This window comes from Macaca nemestrina, chromosome 4 (assembly GCF_043159975.1).
Source record: "Macaca nemestrina isolate mMacNem1 chromosome 4, mMacNem.hap1, whole genome shotgun sequence".
Lineage (NCBI taxonomy): Eukaryota > Metazoa > Chordata > Mammalia > Primates > Cercopithecidae > Macaca > Macaca nemestrina.
The window spans coordinates 160646986-160666886 of record NC_092128.1 but is presented as its reverse complement, the minus strand read 5'-3'; the positions used below and the strand labels follow the sequence as shown (position 1 = coordinate 160666886).

The 19901-nt window shown below is 37.7% G+C and overlaps 1 protein-coding gene and 1 non-coding gene across 3 annotated transcripts in view; both read right to left on the bottom strand.

Annotated features, from left to right (window-relative positions):
• LOC105498531 (chondrolectin) overlaps nucleotides 1–19901 on the bottom strand; it is a 456577-nt gene that overhangs the window by 306427 nt on the left and 130249 nt on the right. The window lies entirely within an intron of this gene.
• Nucleotides 18355–18461, bottom strand: LOC112429637 (U6 spliceosomal RNA). The gene has a single exon (XR_003021906.2). It is a non-coding gene; the product is annotated as a U6 spliceosomal RNA (small nuclear RNA).

Sequence of the window (19901 nt, the reverse complement as noted above, 5' to 3'; positions counted from 1 at the left end):
CCCTACATGGTGAGAAATTCCAGATGAACTCTGCATTGATCCCACTGGTTACCATTTGGTAAATGTTTGTCAGGTGTCCACCATGTGTTTGTCACTGTGCTAGAGACTAGGGAGAGGGAAGCAGAATTAGAAGACTAACAAGGCATGAAATTTCCTTTATCAGGTTTGTACTTTATTTGGTGAAAGAAAAGTAAACTTGTTTCTGAAAAAAAAGAAACCATTAGGGCAGAATCTAATTAAAAGGGGGAAATGAGGTAAAATAATTTTTTATTGATCAGAGACTGAGAAATTTATTTTGACTGAGACCAACTCCAAACAAGCACATCAGTTCCAGCCACTTTCATGCAAAAGAGGAGGAAACCAGGTGCCAAGAAAATACTATGTGTTGTATTTCTGAGTTTTACACAAAGCCATTCAAGGTACAGATGGAAAAGAGTAAATAATTGGAAAAATACATACTAGCAACACCAAACAAGCATGACCGGAAACATGGATAAGCCCCTGGCTTTTAGTAACAGGAAACTGACAGGACAAAACTGTGGAGAGGTTCCTGGTAGTTGGCTTGACTATGGAGGAGGCTCTATCATTCTCTCCCACCCAAGACACACAGTTGCCAAAGCTTGAGAGAAAATGTGCAGGTTCTCAACAGACCTAGGCAAAGGGCAGATGGTCTAAGGATGAAGGAATTTAGCAATGAATGCCGCTTAACATTACCATTTGGAGTGTTTCAGCACAACTCCTGCAATGATGCAGGATAAACATTGTTTTAATAGAGACCATTGTTCCACTCATGGGTTCTGAAAGGACCTAGATTGAAGGACCTACACGGTTAAGTGACCGTCCAATGTATCAAGCAACAAGGCAGGCATTGGTCCTGACATGATTCTGCCCTTTAAGGAAAGGGATATTGTTGGGCACATAGTAGGTATGCAACAAACATTTAAAGAATCTGTTGACTGATTAATTGATTGACCCTGAACCAACAGAAATCTGTCAGAGACTGCTTGAAACAAGACCCTAGTTACAGACAGTATGTACACTCTCCTTGCACTTTTTTGCACTCCTCCTTTCCTCAAATCCCAACCATGTATCTCCTGTTGAAAGAAGATGTACATTGCCAGGAGCAAGCAGTAAAGACATGTTGAGGTAACACGTTACTACATAGGAGGCATTTTGAAGACCACAGTGGAACCTACTGGCTTCATTCAGTTCAGGAAATCGTAGAGCTTGAGGTAAATCTAGAGTCCCAATTTGCATAAGAAAAACCAAGCTCTTAGGGAGAAACTGAAAATAAAAACACTCTGAAGCCAGAATTAAGATTCGTTATAAAGAAGAGGATACCACAGGGATACCAGAAAGAAAAAGAATGTGTTTTTAAGTAAAAGGATATGATTCTCCTTTAGATGATAGATTCGTAGTCACTGAAAGAAGACTCACTTGTATCATTAACAAGTGCAGTATACTAGCAGTGTCCAAGTCCAATTTTTTGGCATAAATACCTCGATAATTAGAGAAATAAAACTATTGTTAAAATAAAATACAATTATCTGATGGCCATAAAGAAGCTCAGAGGGGCCGGGTGCAGTGACTCATGCCTATAATCCCAGCACTTTGGAAGGCCAAGGTGGGCACATCACTAGAGGTCAGGAGTTCGAGACCAGCATGGCCAACATGGTGAAACCCCGTCTCTACTAAAAATACAAAAATTAGCCAGGCATGGTGGCAGGTGCCTGTAATCCCAGCTAGTCAGGAGGCTGAGGCAGGAGAATTGCTTGAACCTGGATGTGGAGGTTACAGGGAGCCAAGATCGCGCCACTGCACTCCAACCTGGGCAACAGAGCAAGATTCATCTCAAAAAAAAAAAAAGAAGCAGCTCAGGAAAATAAATCATATCACTCTTGAAAGCAAAGATTTCATTGAGGCTTTCTGTATCACCAGACACCGAAGCAAATGGAAATCAGTAGTAACTAGAGGCCCAGGCAAGTTATTCAAGGGAATTACTAAAAGGGGGACTAGTACCCAAAGAATCACCCTACTTTAAGCCCTTTTCTCCTCCCAATGAAGTTAATGACCCCAACTCTATAAAATCTGATGGGAAAATCCTGGAAGACAATTCTGTAGTTGCAGGTGCATGAAAACAACTGAGCAAAGCAACAAGTGCAGAGGCTCATACCCTGCCTTGTACTTCTTGATTACAATCCATGCTTTTAGTATGTTTTCCTGTAGTTCAGGAGACCTGGGAAATAAGAACTAGACAAGTGAGGACTCAATCCATTTCCATCTAGGTGGACCAACTGAAAAACCTGTTTAAACTCTAAAAAAGATTGCAAGGCAAACAATTTTTCTTTCTATCTTTCACAATCCATTTCTTGTATGCCCCTTCAAATTTCTGTTCTCTTAGTAATACCTACTGCAGCCCAAATTTAGAACTGTGTTTTAACTGATCGTTAAACCAGGAATTATTCGTCTGGGAAATAATCCACAATCTGTTAGAAACAAAAAACTGTATTTTTCTAAACTATGTTTACAACTGCCAGAACTAAGCAAAACCTTCATTGGGATTCCCTAGATTTAATTCAGGATTAGGCTCTTGAGCTCAAATCGTAAATATATTGTCTGATAACATGAATGCCATCTCTCCATCATTTCTTATCAAATCTGAGCCTGACAGATGCCTCTGCATATGCAGAGGTGGATTCCATTAGACATATAATATTAAAATATTTAAGAAATTATATTTCAATAGTGATGAATGCAAGAACACAGGAATTAGAATGTTGTATCATAACCACAATCCATCCAGCTCAGTTTTCTATTGCCAAAACAAGTCTCCTGTTTTTTTTTTTTAATTTAGCTTCTCTTGATAGGCATTTATAACTCTGTCATTCAATAGAATAATTAAGTAATTTTAAATTTGAAATATCTTGGTCACGTAACTCTAAGCAAGGTGACACTGGGTCATCCACGCATGCATTCTTTTTCCTCTTTACTAACTTTTATTGTGTTAGTAAACAGACCATTATTGTACGTGCTCTGAGATACCATGGTGAATGAAATGTGGACCCTGTGCTCAATAAACTCACAAGCTAGCAGAAGAAAGTGATGTGAAATCATTTATAAAACAAGAATTAAAACAAATGCTTTAAAAGAGTATAAACAGGTGCTTACAGAAGCCCATGGAAGTAGCAATTTATTGTAATGGAGCAGGGAGTGGCAGAGGTGGCATTTCAAGGTTGAATACTTCATCAATAAAAATTAAAACAAGAAGAAGAAGATGAAGAAGGAGGAGGAGGAGGAGGAAGAGGAGGAGGGGGAGGATGGAAGGAATGAAGGAAGCAAAGGAAAAGCACTAATAGTGAAATAGAAAAATGTGACTGCACTATATATTGTGAAAAGATGAGATAGAGGTAAGACCAAACGGTTTCCAGCATATGGTGAATTCTGAATTTATAACTAATGAGCTTGAATATTTTTCCAACACACCACTGGAAGACTTTAGAGGCTTATAATGTAGGGAATAAGATTCTCCATTCTAAGTTTTAGGAAAAAACCTAATATGACTGGAGACCAGATGTCTACATTTGAGGAGGCAGGGAAGGTTAAATGCAGTTATTGTTAAATTAGGATGACAATGAAAATGAAAAATAAATGGTTTAAGAGATTATCAAGTAGATGAACTCTCCAGATGAAATTAAAATGTAAATTTAATTATTTCATGAATAGTCTTTTCTGAAGTATGTCAAGTCCAAATGAAGCAGAAATTTCCAAACTGTTCTTACTGATTGTTTCCAGATGTTCTTGGCTTCTATTTTATTTGTCTACATGCAACAAAGTAAAGTGCTAAACAGGACATGGGGAAGCCAGCAGCTGCTGCCCTAACACATCTGTGGCACTGTGGCACATATTAAAAATGGCTGTTGGCAGCTATCTGGTTAAGTTGATCAAAATATATCAAGCAAACCAGAAATAAATCAAGCAAACCAAGTCATCGAAGACATCCAGATGGACAGTCAACATTGATTATGTTAGATCACAAAGTAAAGTGAGAATTTGGCAATGTTTATGGATACTCAGGAAACCAGGAATCATTAAACCAGGAATTATTTGTCTGGGAAATAATCCTTTACCTGTTAGAAACAAAGATTCAAAACAAACCTTTCTAAAACAAATACTGAAATATACTGAAATCAATTCTTAAGTAAAAGGCAACACTACCCACAAATATATATACCCACTTACTCTGAAAAAGTAAAGTATTTTACAGCATAGCTACAGTAACCTCCACTGAAGCCTCTGCCAAATTAAATTGTTGGCTTCTCCATTATTTAAACTTAAATCAATGAATTCTCCTCGGTTTTGGCATTTTCATGTTCAGTGCGTGCGTGCATGCATGCATGCGTGTGTGTGTGTGTCTGTGTGTCTGTGTGCTTGTTTCTATGTATATGAATCCATTCTATGAATATTCTTTCTCCACTTTTAATTTCCTTTTATTCTGCTTACATAAGTTTTATGGCTTTTTGTGGGTCATTCACATGTAAAATATGAAACACATGTATTGATCATTAAATAAGATGGATTTGATACATAAAAGACAATTTTTTTTATTTCCTTTCAGCTTCAAAGTTAGCTTTTCTTTCTTGAAGGAATTTCAAAGCATGTATGTTATGTTAATTTGTATAATCTCTGACTTAACAAGTCTCTTGATTAAATACTTTCACAGTCAAAGACAAATAATAGGGTATGATTATGTACTCTAAATACATTTTCCCATAACTGTGTTTTTTGGCAAGTTGTTTCTATTGATGGAAGAAAAAAAAAGCCATTAAAAGATTAAATATAAAGTGAATTCATTTTAGCCAAATCCTTTTATTTTTCTTGTGCTTTTCTGTGATCATTAATGTAAAGGGTCATAAATGGGTAAAATGATTCCAAGGATATGAGAGATATGAGAGAGACAGAGGAGAATCATGGCATGCCTTCAGCTAGATAATAGAGAGAAGCTTTAAAAGGATACAGAAACCAATGGCACAGAAAAAAAAAACAAAAAGGTCATTTTATTATCAGAAAAATGATTAGTGATATGGTTTGGCCATGTCCCCATCCAAATCTCATCTTGAATTATAGTTCCCATAATCCCTACATGTCATGGTAGGGACTCAGTGGGAGATAATTTAGTCGTGGGCACAGTTACCCTCATGCTGTTCTCATGACAGTGAATAAGTCTCATGAGATCTGATGGTTTAATAAGGGGCAGTTCCCCTGCACATACCATCTTGCCTGCCACCATGTAAGACGTGCCTTTGCCCCTTCTTCACCTTCAGCCATGATTCTAAGGTCTCCCCAGCCATTTGGAACTGTGAGTCTTTTTCTTTATAAATCACCCAGTCTCAGGTATTTCTTCAGAGCAGTATGAAAATGGACTAATACAACTATGATGGTGCCTTCTTCTAGCATCATTTTCCCAATCTAACATTTTTCTATGTAATTACCAGAAAATCAGAAGGGTTTCAACTAACTCAATTTGGGAGACGTTCTATGAAGTGAACACCCATGGATGGCTAGAATGGAATCTCTGGTGTATCCAGCTGGAATAAGAGAATGAATGAAGAAAACTCTTTTCACTGTCAACCCTTTTGGGAAGAATTACTTAACTACCTTTCCATGAAGGAAGTGTTACCTCTTAACAACAGTTCTCACTAGATGTATTAACCACCCACTATATTTGTGATAATTTATTTTCTCAAAGCTTTTTATATTTTAGGGAAAAGAATATCACTTTATCAGCTTGCTGGCTTCCCACCAGTATTTTTGAAAGTATCTTTTTAATGGTCACATCTGGTAATAAAATAACTCCTTGTTCCCAGGTATAGATATTATGTGTAATTACTCACAGATGGCCAGGGAGCCACCCCACCCCAGACAGCACAGACACATCCTCGGGGTCAGCTTGTCCATCTGTATCAGACTCCTGGAAAAGAACTCAAGAGAATCCATGTTTCAGAATCACTGCCCAAATCTACCTTCAGCTCATGATAAAACTGTCTTTCAGACCAAAAATGTGTATACTTAAAACCTGACCTCTCATCTAGCACAATGAAATAGCATTGATTCCACCCTCAATGCTTCATATTAGACAATGGTCCAATTTATCAAGGAAAAAAAATAAGCTATTTAGCTATTTATATGCTCCAAAATGCATCATCCAGAGCTTTCAGGATAAGTTTAGGTTACATCTTTAAGAGGATAAATGGTCTTGATCCCATAGGTTTGAGAAAAGTATAAAGAAATGCAAGTATTCCTGCTTTCCCACACCCTTGAAAATAGGTCCCTAAACATTTAGCCACCGACCTGTGGTGTAATCCAGCTGCATGTCTGGAAGAACTTGAATTTACTGGTGTAGTTTGATCTACCTAGGACAAGGAAAATTCTTAGAAACTTCTGTTCATGGAATTGAATTTGTCTTGCTTCCAATTATTTCTAACATCTCAAGCCCTTTTGATGTGGTCACATTAAAGACTGAAGAAGAAACAGTGAAAACCTCAGGGGAGCAAATACTAGACCCTTTCTTCTCCAAATAAGCCCATTCACTGTTGTCCATTCTTTTCGTAACCTCTCTTGTACTAAGCATTTATCACCCAAAGCTTGTTCATATTTGAGAGCCACTTTGTTACCATCCATTAGTCTTTCATTAACAAAAATCATATTAGCAATTTAATCCCATCTCTAAGACATCTTTTAAAAGTTTTGTTAAAGGTTTTGTTAAAGGATTTGTTTGCAGCCTGCTCAGTGGAGATGGCTCTTAGGGATTAACAATCACCATTCAGGAACTGGAATGAGTCAGTAAATCAGACTTCTCTATGCTTAGAAGCAGGTAAGCCTCAGCTGGGGATAGGTAAGTTAAATTATATCCTTCCCCTAGCCACTGCTTCACTTACTTATCTGGTTTGAATATTTGCCCACAACATTTTCCCTGGATGCTTCTGTAAAGATTTTAAATAATGAAACTTTTCTGTGAGCCATCTGGCAGCTTCTTGGAAAGCAGCAGTGCAAGATGTCCCTACTCACAGAGATTAATTAGATTCCCAGAGGAACCTTTCAAAACTGATCATTTACAACAAGATGCTCACTGCGGGCCAAACTTGCTTTTAGGTAGCACTAGCTGAACTGATATGCATATGGGCAACTGACACTTCAACAGTTATGAGTTTAATTCTCAGGTATAAAGAAGTGGTAAGAGAACAGGCTACAGCAACACTGAAGTCTTATGCATAGGGAGAGAGGTAAAACAATGTTCCCCAAAGAAGGAACATCCAGATACAGTGTACTGTTTAGTCAGTAAGCATTTATAGAATACCTACTATGTAGCAGATACTATTACGCACTAGGAATATAGGGGATGACAAAGGCATGTCTTTGTATGTCTTAGAGAGAGACCAAGAAGCAAACATAATGTAGTTGAGTTTGAATGTTATTGAAATAATAAAGAAAGTAAAACATAAAAAAAAGATGAAGACCTGAACTAACTCCGGTGAGAAGTAAACACAGCAGAGTACAAACCTGAGAAATAAAAACAAGTATTATTTTTTGAAGACTAATTGAATGTGGGAGGCATGTAGAGAAAAGCTTTCAGGTTTGGGGGACTGAACAGGGAATTGAGGAATGTTGATCAAGAGACTCCTGGAGAAGAGAGAATGACCGGGGAGCCATCAATGTGTAGGAATGGGTTAAAATCATGGAAACAGATAATAGTCCATTATCCTGTAAGAAAAGGAAAAGACCAAGAACAGATTCTGAAAAACACCAAATTTGAGGAGATAACAGAATAAGAGAATCTGGTGAAGGAGACAGGAATGACAGTTGGTGAGCAAAGAGACAAAAACTTGGCTTCTGGAATGCCAAGAAAGGTTTCAAAACAAGGAGCAGCCAATCATATCAAATGTCTCTGGAAAGTTAAGATGAGAACTGAAAAAATCTTCCTCAGATCTGAAAATCAGGGACATGTTACTGAACTTGGCCAGGGCACTCAATAGAGCCTTGAAAGCAGCATTGCATGCTAGGCATATTGGTGTTTGAGGAGTCATTTAATGTATCATCCAACATACTCTTAACTGAAGGACTTAATATATCATAGTGGCTGAGAAACTAGAATATTTATTTAATAATTATTCTCAACTTTTACACAAGAAAATTCAGGCCAGCTGAATTTCTGTCAACTTGCCCAAAATATGCTGAATCCAATAAGCTTGGATACCAGTAGTGCTCCTGGTGTTCAGGGTCTTAGAAAGACCCTGTTTCTAGGCATTAACCCCTTGTTTGCTGTATCATGGAGAAGCCTAGTGTATCCCTGAGGCATGCTGAGGGGCAAATACATACGTTATACCCAGCTACATCATCCAACACAGGACAGGCTTCTCCATCAACTCTTCATCTCATAATCATCTGCTCTTCTATCACCCCCGCACTGTTCACCAATGCCCACATCAGTACTGATGCCACTGACGTTTTAGATAATATTTCACAGCACAGAAACTAATATCTTCATAAGGGCAGTAATTACATTTTAATTTCCTGAAAATTATAAATATAATTACACTGGGTGTATTTGTTAGAACATTGAATCACCTTTTAAATTTAAACTAACATTTTAAAGTAACATCCAAACTGTCCTAAGTATGGAAATGCAGGAAAATAATTTTCTCTTTTTCATGAGAAGACCTACTTTCTCTAAATTACAAATATAAATGCCAACTGACTCAGTCTGTGAACTTTTGGAAAGTAAAAAAGGAAAATAAGATTAATTTCCTAGGGGCAAGTTAAATGTATTCTTTGTAACACTAGTTGTTTTTCTTGCTTGTAATAAACGTTACAGCCTATGAGCACTCTCTGCCCATTTCTTTTTTTATTTACTTCATATGTATTTGGAAAATGAGAATTTTTCTCAAGTTAATATCGATGATCAGAATCCAAGATTTTCATCAAAAGTCAGAGTATAGAATTTCCGGATCTTTTCTGGATCCCAAATGCCTTGTTAATTTAGAAGACAGAGTTCCTTAAACTATGTCCTCACAATATCAAACTATATACTCACAATAGACATTGAGAAATACTGAGGAAATTAAAATACCAAAAACTTAGTGGACAGAGTAAACTTGATTGGGAAGCCTCAGAGATATTAGGGACCAGATTCATTACTGTGTTATTTTTATTCCATGACCTGTCCTTGATTACTTCTAAGAGCACAGGCAGAAAGATTCAATAGGTTTAGAATACTTGACACCCAGGACTGAAGCTGGGGGCAGAAATATTTTGTAGTATATAGTTCGTTCATCTCAGGGGCCACTTTTTGTGAACTATGTACCTTCCTCCTCCTTTTTAAAAAATCTCCCTTTTTCCTTATTTCCTTCTAGTGGGGGTGATTATATCCTTTACATAGAAGGACATTGTGTAGTTTTGTCTTTAGAGGCAAAAAAGAAAGAGCAAGCTGAAGAGTCCTAAGGGGAGGAAGAATATCCATGGGACAGAGTAGTGTCAGCCAGAGAAGACAAAGAAATCAGGCTGAGTCCCCCAATCTTGCAACAAAACAAAGGAATACACTGAACCACTCTGGACCAAGAAAGGGCCATCAAGTTTGCATTCAAATACCATGTACATTTCCTCTCTATACAGAGAATGAACTGAATTCTATTATCAAAGGCTTGTTGCAAAGTAAACCTGCCTTTGTTGCACTTCTCTCTCCTGGTATTTATTTCCAGCCATTTTAGACAAAACTAGCATCTTAGACTGCCTTCTTACTAACTTCCACTGAGAAAATCTTAACTTTGGTTTTACAATCATCTTCCTTCTTTGCATCCCTCTGGCTTTCAACACTGGATGCCTATTCCTACCAAGTGTCTGATGGAAACAGATGACCATCTGAATTTCTTTTGATGCTTCTAAAAGCTGGCTCTGCACACAGACATTGAACAAATGCTTTTGAAGATAATGTTATTGGAAGGGGGTTGGGAGAAGTAGTATAATACCAGGATATATTAACAGTAGTGTCACTTGCCAAGAGCTAGGAAACAACCTTCCACTTCTTTTTTGGCAATGGTCTGACCTTAATAGAATACTGTGCCCAGTGTTTGTCTCTGCAGTTGACATGAATGTGAAGAAATTTGAGAGGGGATACAGAAAGGCAAAAAACATAAAATATAATGAGAAAAATAAAAAACTATCATTTGGAGAAAAGAATAAAGGCACTGGGATCACTTCCTCTGGAGAAGAAAAGCCCATGAGGAAATTTAATAACAAATGTTATAGTGAGTAAAAAAAACAAACCAAATTATTCTTCATCTTGACCAAGGAAATGATGAGAGGAAATGTACTAAAATTAGAAAGAGGGAGGGAGGGCTTGGTTAGGCATAAGAAAAAAACTCTTGGCCTTGATGTTGAGACTGTGGAGTATACTGCCAAAAAAAAAGTTGTAAAATTTCTTGGAAACATCAATAACAATCTGTACTAATTGATGAAGACATTTCCCTCTGAAGAAAAAGTTTAAATCAATATTTTTTGAAGTTCCAGTTCTGAGGCGTATTTATAAAGAAAAAAAATGCTACCTAAAAGGTAAGGTCAAACAGACATTCCCAAGTCCCAAACACTTTCTTCACAAACAATATTTAGGTCCCGAAATCTCTTAAGTTTTATTTGATTAGATTTGAGAACTAATTTGCACTAAGAGATTATTTGTATTATTTTTATATTTTATTATTTTATATTTTGTTATTTTTATAATGTGGACTTTGTCTCTATTTCTTGCACCATCATCTCTTTTAATAGCTTGGACCCTTTAGCGCTTTGTGGTTATTGAACAGAAGATAAAGATTCTGGTTTACAGAATATGAGCAATACAAAAGACTTATATAGAAAAGGTAAAAAAAAGACCTCCAATTTCTACTATTCACAGTCCTATCACAATGGATTTTCTTCATAACATTATAACAACGTACCCTGTGTGGTTTCCTACTGCCTGATGCACAAAACATGGAGGAGAATAGAGATGAAGATACAAAGGAAGCAAGAGCAAGATCAGGAAACACGTAAGAAGAGTATGAAGTTTAAACTCTATCTTGATGGAGGGAGCATCAAAAGATTTTAAGTAAAAAAGGTATATAATCCAATGTTTATTTTATTAAAATCATTCTGAAACTGAAGAATAGACTGACATGAAACTAGATATGGTACATGCTTATGACTTAAACATGGTGGTGGTGGTCAAGGTGGAGCCTTTCAAGTAGACTCCAGAGATATCCAAGAGGCACGGTTGATAGAGCATAATGATTTATTAGATAGAGTTGGCGAATCAGAGAGGAAAATCCAGGGCAATTGTCAACTATCTGATTTAATTCATATGTTGAAACCTAATCCCCAGTGTGATATATTTGGGATGAGGCCTTTGAGGAGTTCAGGTCATAAGGACACAGCCCTCTTGAATGGGATTAGTGTACTCATAAAAGAAACCCCAGATAATGTTCTGGCCCCTCTGCCATATGAAAACACAGTGAGAAGATAGTTCTCTAAGGTACCAGAAGTGGGCCCTCACCAGACACTGAATATGCTGGTGCCTTGATCTTGGACTTCGCAGCCTGCAGAACTGTGATAAATAAATTTATGTTGCTTATAAGCCATCTCGTCTTTGATATTTTTGTTATGCCAGCCCAAACAGACTAAGAAACTGATATAAAGATTGGAAGGATGGTATATTAGGTTGTTCTTGTATTGCTATGAAGAAATATCTGAGACTAGGTAATTTATAAGAAAAGAGGTTTAATTAGCTCACAAGTTCTGCAGGCTGTGCAGGAAGCATAGTGCTAGCATCTGCTTCTGGGGACGCCTCAGGAGGCTTTCAATCATGGCATAAGGTAAAGGTGGAGCAGGCGTGTCATGGCAGGAGAAGAAGCATGAGAGACAGAGTGAGGGGAGGTGTTACACATTTTTTTGGTTTTTGTTTTTGTTCTCTTTTTTTGACACGGAGTCTCGCTCTGTTGCCCAGGCTGGAGTGCAGTGGCCGGATCTCGGCTCACTGCAAGCTCTGCCTCCTGGGTTCATGCCATTCTCCTGCCTCAGCCTCCTGAGTAGCTGGGACTACAGGCACCCGCCACCTCGTCCGGCTAGTTTTTTGTATATTTTAGTAAAGATAAGGTTTCACCATGTTAGCCAGGATGGTCTCAATCTCCTGACCTCGTGATCCACTCATCTCGGCCTCCCAAAGTGCTGGGATTACAGGCTTGAGCCACTGAGCCCAGCCAGTGTCACACATTTTTAAAAGACTAGATCTCATGTGAATTCAGAGCAAGAGTTCACTTATCACCAAGGAGATGACCCAAATTATTCATGAAGGACCCACCCCCATGATCCAAACACTGCCCACCGGGCCCCATCTCCAACACTGGGGATGACATCTCAACATGAGATTTGGATGCAGACAAATATTCAAACTATATCAGATGGAGATGCTTCTCTTTTGACTCATTACTCCTAGCCTGCAATCCCCATAGAACATATGAAAAGACTCCCTGGACGTTATATGAACTCCTCAAAACTTTTTCCTCCAGGATCAAAGGCATTCAGTCAAACAAATAGATAGATGGGCTTTAATATATTTCTGAAGCTCTTTTCTGAGACATCCTTGTTTAATCCTCAAAACAGCCTCACAAATTATTGGCAAATAAAGGACTGAAGATATCTAATCATAGAATTACTAAGTGAGCGTGCAAGCCCTGGAACCCAAATCCCCTGACTTGCTTCACAACACTTCAGGTTTTTATAAAAGTCTATTCCCAAAAAGCAAGCAATTTTTTCCCTAAAGCACATCGTTTCTGAGGGCAAATCAAAATTCCCGTTACTCTCAGTCTTACGTGCAATATCAATCCACTCATTATATGATTTTCAGGTATATTTGACAACTCTAAGATAAGCTGTTCTCATGGTTTCTGCATTAGTACTCCCCTGGTGACTGCCTAAAGAGTCATTATGCAGAGTTTTAATTGAATATTCCTAGGACTCTCCTGAAGATTTAAGGTGTTTCCAAGAGGAAAAAAAGGTAATAAAACAGCAGAGCTTAAAGTCAGGTTGTAATTTCAAGAGAAAGGAATAGAACAATTGTACAGCATTTACATCTATGACAATAATAGCACAACCCCTACTAAAGAAGTAAGTCAGGGTTTTTCTTAGGAAAACTTCTTCAGAAGTGGACAATAGGAGATTAAGAATAGCCGTTTAATCATTCACTTAAAGCCACCTGCAATCATGAGATGAATCTCCAGGATAATATTTAATCCCATGACTTCAGGCAGGTAAGATTACTTCAGTGAAAAAAGAAATTATAATCGTTTTTAAGGTGGCTGAATTTTATTCAGCTGGTCAACATTGTACGCTAAAAAGTTCTTAGAAAAGAACGCTCTTTTGCTTAGAACACCTTAATGGACAGGCTCTCACCAGACACTGACTCTGCCTGTGCCTTGATCTTGGACTTTCCAGCCTCCAGAACTGTGAGAAATAAATTCCTGTTGTCTATAAGCTGTCCAGTTTATGGTAGTAAAGGTTTATGACAGTAGCCTAAACAGACACAGATTATACTTTTTAAAATATTATATATTATATAAAAATTATAGATTATGATATAAAATATGTGATTTAATTTAAAATATAAATATATAATGTAAAAATTATATATTATATATTTTAAATTTTTATATATAAATATATATATGTAGAGAGAGAGAATTATGAGTAATTGGAGGAATTGGCTTATGAATTATGGAGGCTGAGCTGTAATATGTGTCTTGCAATACGTATCTGCAAGCTGCAGACTCAGGAAAGCTGGTGGTGTAGTTCCAGCCTGAGACTGAAGCCTGAGAAACAACAGAACCAATAGTTCAAGTTCCAGTCCAAGTCCAAAGGCTTGAGAACCAGCTGCACAGATGGTATAAACACAGTCCAAGGCAGGAGAAGACTGATGTCCAAGCTCAGTCAGGCAGAGAGAACAAATTCTCCCTTCCTCTGTCTCTTTGTTCTAGTTAGGCCGTCAACAGATTGGTTGCCCACCCACATTGAAGAGGGCAACCTTCTTTACTCAATTCACTGATTTAAATGCTAATCTCTTCTAGAAACACTCACAGACACACCCAGAAATAATGTTTAACTAGATATCTGAATATCTAGTGGCCCAGTCAAGCTTATACATAAAATTAACCATCACAAGGATATTAAAATTTGCAACTATGTTCTTGGGTTCATCTCTTCTTTCCTTTAGTTCTGACAGCTCTTGCATCATGTATTTTGAGGTTTTCTTATATATACTTAAGACTCTTATGCTTTCCCAATAAATTAACCACTTATTGCAAAATATCACTCATTATCTCTTGTAATGCTCCTTGTCTTAAAATCTACTTTTTCTGATATTATGACCACAACACAAATTTTTTTATTGCTTAATGTTTAAATGTTGAGTCTGTTTTCGTCCTTAATTTCAACTTCTTAGTCTTCATACATACATATATATATATATATATATATATATATATATATAATTTTTTTTTTTCGATGCAGAGTCTCCCTCTGTCACCCAGGCTGGAGTGCAGTAGCACAATTTCAGCTCACTGCAACCTCCGCCTCCCGGATTCAAGTGATTCACTTGCCTCAGCCTCCTGAGTAGCTAGGATTACAGGCACACACCACCACACCCGGCTAATTTTTGTATTTTTAGTAGAGACAAGATTTCACCATGTTGGTCAGGCTGGTCTTGGACTCCTGACCTCATGATCCTTTCACCTCAGCGTCCCAAAGTGCTGGGATTACAGGCGTGAGCCACCGTACCCAGACCAGTCTTTATATTTAGATAGTTTATAGTGTGGCCTTACTTTGTTTAATTCTCTGTCTCTGTATTATAATTTCAGGTTTGAATCCATTACTTTAATGTAATTATTTATGTAGTCAGGTTTTAGCCTACCATTTGCAATTTTATTTTCTTGCTCATTGTATTTCTTACATTTTGTACTCATTTCCTCTCTTGTTTTGGTTTGAGTATTGAGTTTTTATAGTATTTTATTTTCTCAATTACATTTATATGGTATTATTTTCTTTTCTATTTTTTTAGAGACAGAATCTCATTCTGTCACCCAGGCTGGAGTGCAATGGCACAATCATGGCTCACTGTAGTCTCTAACTCCTGGACTTGGGCAATACTCTTGCCTCAGCCTCCTGAGTAGCTAGGACTACAGGCATGCAACATTACACCAGGCTTCAACTGAATTTCCAGCTTTGCTAATTTATACGTTCTAATTCTTGCTCTAGGGATTATAATATACATCCTTAACTTACCACAGTCTGCTTTGAGTTAATATTATACACTTAGTGAATATTATTTTATTATCATTATTATACTTTAAGTTCTAGGGTACATGTGCACAACGGCAGGTTTGTTACATACGTATACATGTGCCATGTTGGTGTGCTCTACCCATTAACTCATCATTTCCATTAGGTATATCTCCTAATGCTGTCCCTTCCCCCTCCCCCCTCCCCACAATAGGCCCTGGTGTGTGATGTTCCCCTTCCTGTGTCCAAGTGCTTTCATTGTTCAATTCCCACCAATGAGTGAGAACATGCGGTGTTTGGTTTTCTGTTCTTGTGATAGTTTGCTAAGAATGGTTTCCAGCTGCATCCATGTCCCTACAAAGGACACGAACTCATCCTTTTTATGGCTGCATAGTATTCCATGGTGTATATGTGCCACATTTTCTTAATCCAATCTGTCACTGATGGACATTTGAGTTGATTCCAAGTCTTTGCTATTGTGAATAGTGCCGCAATAAACATATGTGTGCATGTGTCTTTAGAGCAGCATGATTTATAATCCTTTGGGTATATACCCATTAATGGGATGGCTGGGTCAAATGGTATTTCTCGTTCTAGATCCTCAAGGAATCAGCACACTGTTTTCCACAATGGTTGAACTAGTTTACAGTCCCACCAACAGTGTAAAAGTGTTCTTATTTCTCCACATCCTCTCCAGCACCTGTTGTTTCCTGACTTTTTAATGATTGCCATTCTAACTGGTGTGAGATGGTATCTCATTGTGGTTTTGATTTGCATTTCTCTGATGGTGAGTGAAGATGAGCATTTTTTCATGTGTCCATTGGCTGTATAAATGTCTTCTTTTGAGAAGTGTCTGTTCATATCCTTTGCCCACTTTTTGATGGGGTTGTTTTTTCTTGTAAATTTGATTGAGTTCTTTATAGGTTCTGGATATTAGCCCTTTGTCAAATGAGTAGATTGCAAAAATTTTCTCCCATTCTGTAGGTTGCCTGTTCACTCTGATGATAGTTTCTTTTGCTGTGCAGAAGCTCTTTAGTTTAATTAGATCCCATTTGTCAATTTTGGCTTTTGTTGCCATTGCTTTTGGTGTTTTAGTCATGAAGTCCTTGCCCATGCCTATGTCCTGAATGGTATTGCCTAGGTTTTCTTCTAGGGTTTTTATGGTTTTAGGTCTAACATTTAAGTCTCTAATCCATCTTGAATTAATTCTCGTATAAGGAGTAAGGAAAGGATCCAGTTTCAGCTTTCTACTTATGGCTAACCAATTTTCCCAGCACCATTTATTAAATAAGGAATCCTTTCCCCATTTCTTGTTTTTGTCAGTTTTGTCAAAGATCAGACGGCTGTAGATGTGTGATATTATTTCTGAGGACTCTGTTCTGTTCCATTGGTCTATTTCTCTGTTTTGGTACCAGTACCATGCTGTTTTGGTTACTGTAGACTTGTAGTATAAAGTCAGGTAGCGTGATGCCTCCAGCTTTGTTCTTTTGGCTTAGGATTAACTTGGCAATGCGGGGTCTTTTTTGGTTCCACATGAACTTTAAAGCAGTTTTTTCCAATTCTGTGAAGAAAGTCATTGGTAGCTTAATGGGGATGGCATTGAATCTATAAATTACCTTGGGCAGTATGGCCATTTTCACAATATTGGTTCTTCCTATCCATGAGCATGGAATGATGTTCTTCCATTTATTTGTGTCCTCTTTTATTTCACTGAGCAGTGGTTTGTAGTTCTCCTTGAAGAGGTCCTTTACATCCCTTGTAAGTTGGATTCCTAAGTATTTTATTCTCTTTGAAGCTATTGTGAATGGGAGTTCATTCATGATTTGGATCTCTGTCTGTCTGTTACTGGTGTATAAGAATGCTTGTGATTTTTGCACATTGATTTTGTATCCTGAGACTTTGCTGAAGGTGCTTATCAGCTTAAGGAGATTTTGAGCTGAGACGATGGGATTTTCTAAATAGACAAACATGTCATCTGCAAACAGGGACAATTTGACTTCCCCTTTTCCTAACTGAATACGCTTTATTTCTTTCTCTTGTCTGATTGCCCTAGCCAGAACTTCCAACACTATGTTGAATAGGAGTGGTGAGAGAGGGCATCCCTGCCTTGTGCCAGTTTTCAAAGGGAATGCTTCCAGTTTTTCCCATTCTGTATGATATTGGCTGTGTGTTTGTCATAAATAGCTCTTATTATTTTGAGATACGTTCCATCAATACCGAATTTATTGAGAGTTTTTAGCATGAAGGGCTGTAGAATTTTGTCAAAGGTCTTTTATGCATCTATTGAGATAATCATGTGGTTTTTGTCTTTGGTTCTGTTTCTATGCTGGATTACGTTTATTGATTTGCGTATGCTGAACCAGCCTTGCATGCCTTGCATCCCAGGGATGAAGCCTACTTGATCATGGTGGATAAGCTTATTGATGTGCTGCTGGATTTGGTTTGCCAGTATTTTATTGAGGATTTTTGCGTCGATGTTCATCAGGGATATTGGTCTAAAATTCTCTTCTTTTGTTGTGTCTCTGCCAGGCTTTGGTATTAGGATGATGTTGGCCTCATAAAATGAGTTAGGGAGGATTCCCTCTTTTTCTACTGATTGGAATCACTTCAGAAGGAATGGTACCAGATCCTCCTTGTACCTCTTGTAGAATTCGGCTGTGAATCCGTCTGGTCCTGGACTTTTTTGGTTGGTAGGCTATTAATTATTGCCTCAATTTCAGAGCCTGCTATTGGTCTATTCAGGGATTCAACTTCTTCCTGGTTTAGTCTTGGGAGAGTGTAAGTGTCCAGGAAATTATCCATTTCTTCTAGGTTTTCTATTTTATTTGCATAGAGGTGTTTATAGTATTCTCTGATGGTAGTTTGTATTTCTGTGGGGTTGGTGGTGATATCCCCTTTATCATTTTTTACTGCATCTATTTGATTCTTCTCTCTTCTCTTCTTTATTCTTCTCTCTTTTCTTCTTTATTAGTCTTGCTAATGGTCTATCAATTTTGTTGAAAAAATACGGAACGCTTCACAAATTTGCGTGTCATCCTTGCGCAGGGGCCATGCTAATCTTCTCTGTATCATTCCAGTTTTAGTATATGTGCTGCTGAAGCGAGCATGTGAATATTATTTACAATTCCATTATTTACTTTGCATTATCTGTGGCACTGTGGTCAAATATTTTACTTCAGTATGTAAATCTTACACTATTTTATTATTGCTTGATTTGTTTTGGCTCTGTGTCCCCACCCAAATCTCATCTCAAATTGTAATCCCCATGTGTCAAGGGAGGGATCTGGTGGGAGGTGATTGGATCATGGGGGCAATTTTTTCCAAGCTGTTTTCATGATAGTGAGGGAGTTCTCACAAGATCTGACGGTTTAAAAGTGGCAGTTTCCCCTGCTGTCTTTCTCTCCTGCTGCCATGTCAGATGTCCCTGCTTCCCTTTCGCCTTCCGCCATGATTGTAAGTTTTCTGAGGCCTCCCCAGCCATGCAGGACTGTGAGTCACTTAAACTTCTTTTCTTCATAAATTACCCAGTCTTGGGTAGTATCTTTATAGCAGTGAGAAAATAGATAAATACCTTGTTTTAAATAATCAATTTTCTTAAATAAAAAATAAGAACATTTTAAAAACATAATTATTTATGCCCCCTACATGTTGACTATTTCCAGATGCATATAATCCCTTCTCCTCTAGGTTCAAGTTTATATCTGCTATCATTTCTCCTCAACCTGAAAAGATTACTTTAGAATTTTTCTGTAGGGCAGTTCTATTGGCAGTATATTAGCATGAGTTTCATTTATCCGAAACTCAATTTTTCTTTATTTTTAAGGATTTCTTTTTTTTGTTGTTGTTAACTCATTCAGCAGTTAAAAGATGTTTTTCCATTATCTTCTGGCATTCATTATTTCAGATGAAAAGACAGCCATCATCCTTATCACGGTAACCCTATATGTAAAGTGTCTTATTTTTCTGAATACTTTGAAAATTTTCTGTAAACCTGTGGTTGTCAGCATTTTGACCGTGAAGTGCCTAAAAACAGTTTTCCTTGTAATCATCTTGCTATATTGGTCATCCTCCTTGGATTTGTGGGTTTGTATCTTTCTTTTTTTTTTTTTTGAGACATAATATTGCTCTGTCACCCAGGCTGGAATGCAGTAGCACAATCATGGCTCACTGCAGCATTGACCTCCCAGATGCAAATGATCCTCCCAACTCAGCCTTCTGAGTAGCTGGGACCACAGGTGTGCACCACCATGTGCCTGGCTAGAGATGAGGTCTCCCTATGTTGCCCACGCTGGTCTCAAACTCCTAGGCTCAAGCAGTCCCCCTGCCTCAGCCTCCCAAAGTGCTGAGATTACATGCACAAGCCACTGTACCTGGCCTTTCTTAAAATTTTTAAAGACATATAATCATTATCTCTTTAAATATATTCTTTCATTTTCTCTTTTCTATCCAATATTCCTATCATACGAATGTGAAACTACTTGTAACTTCCCACAGCTCACTGAGACTCTGTTCAATTTGATCAATTTATTTCTCTCTGTGCTTTATGT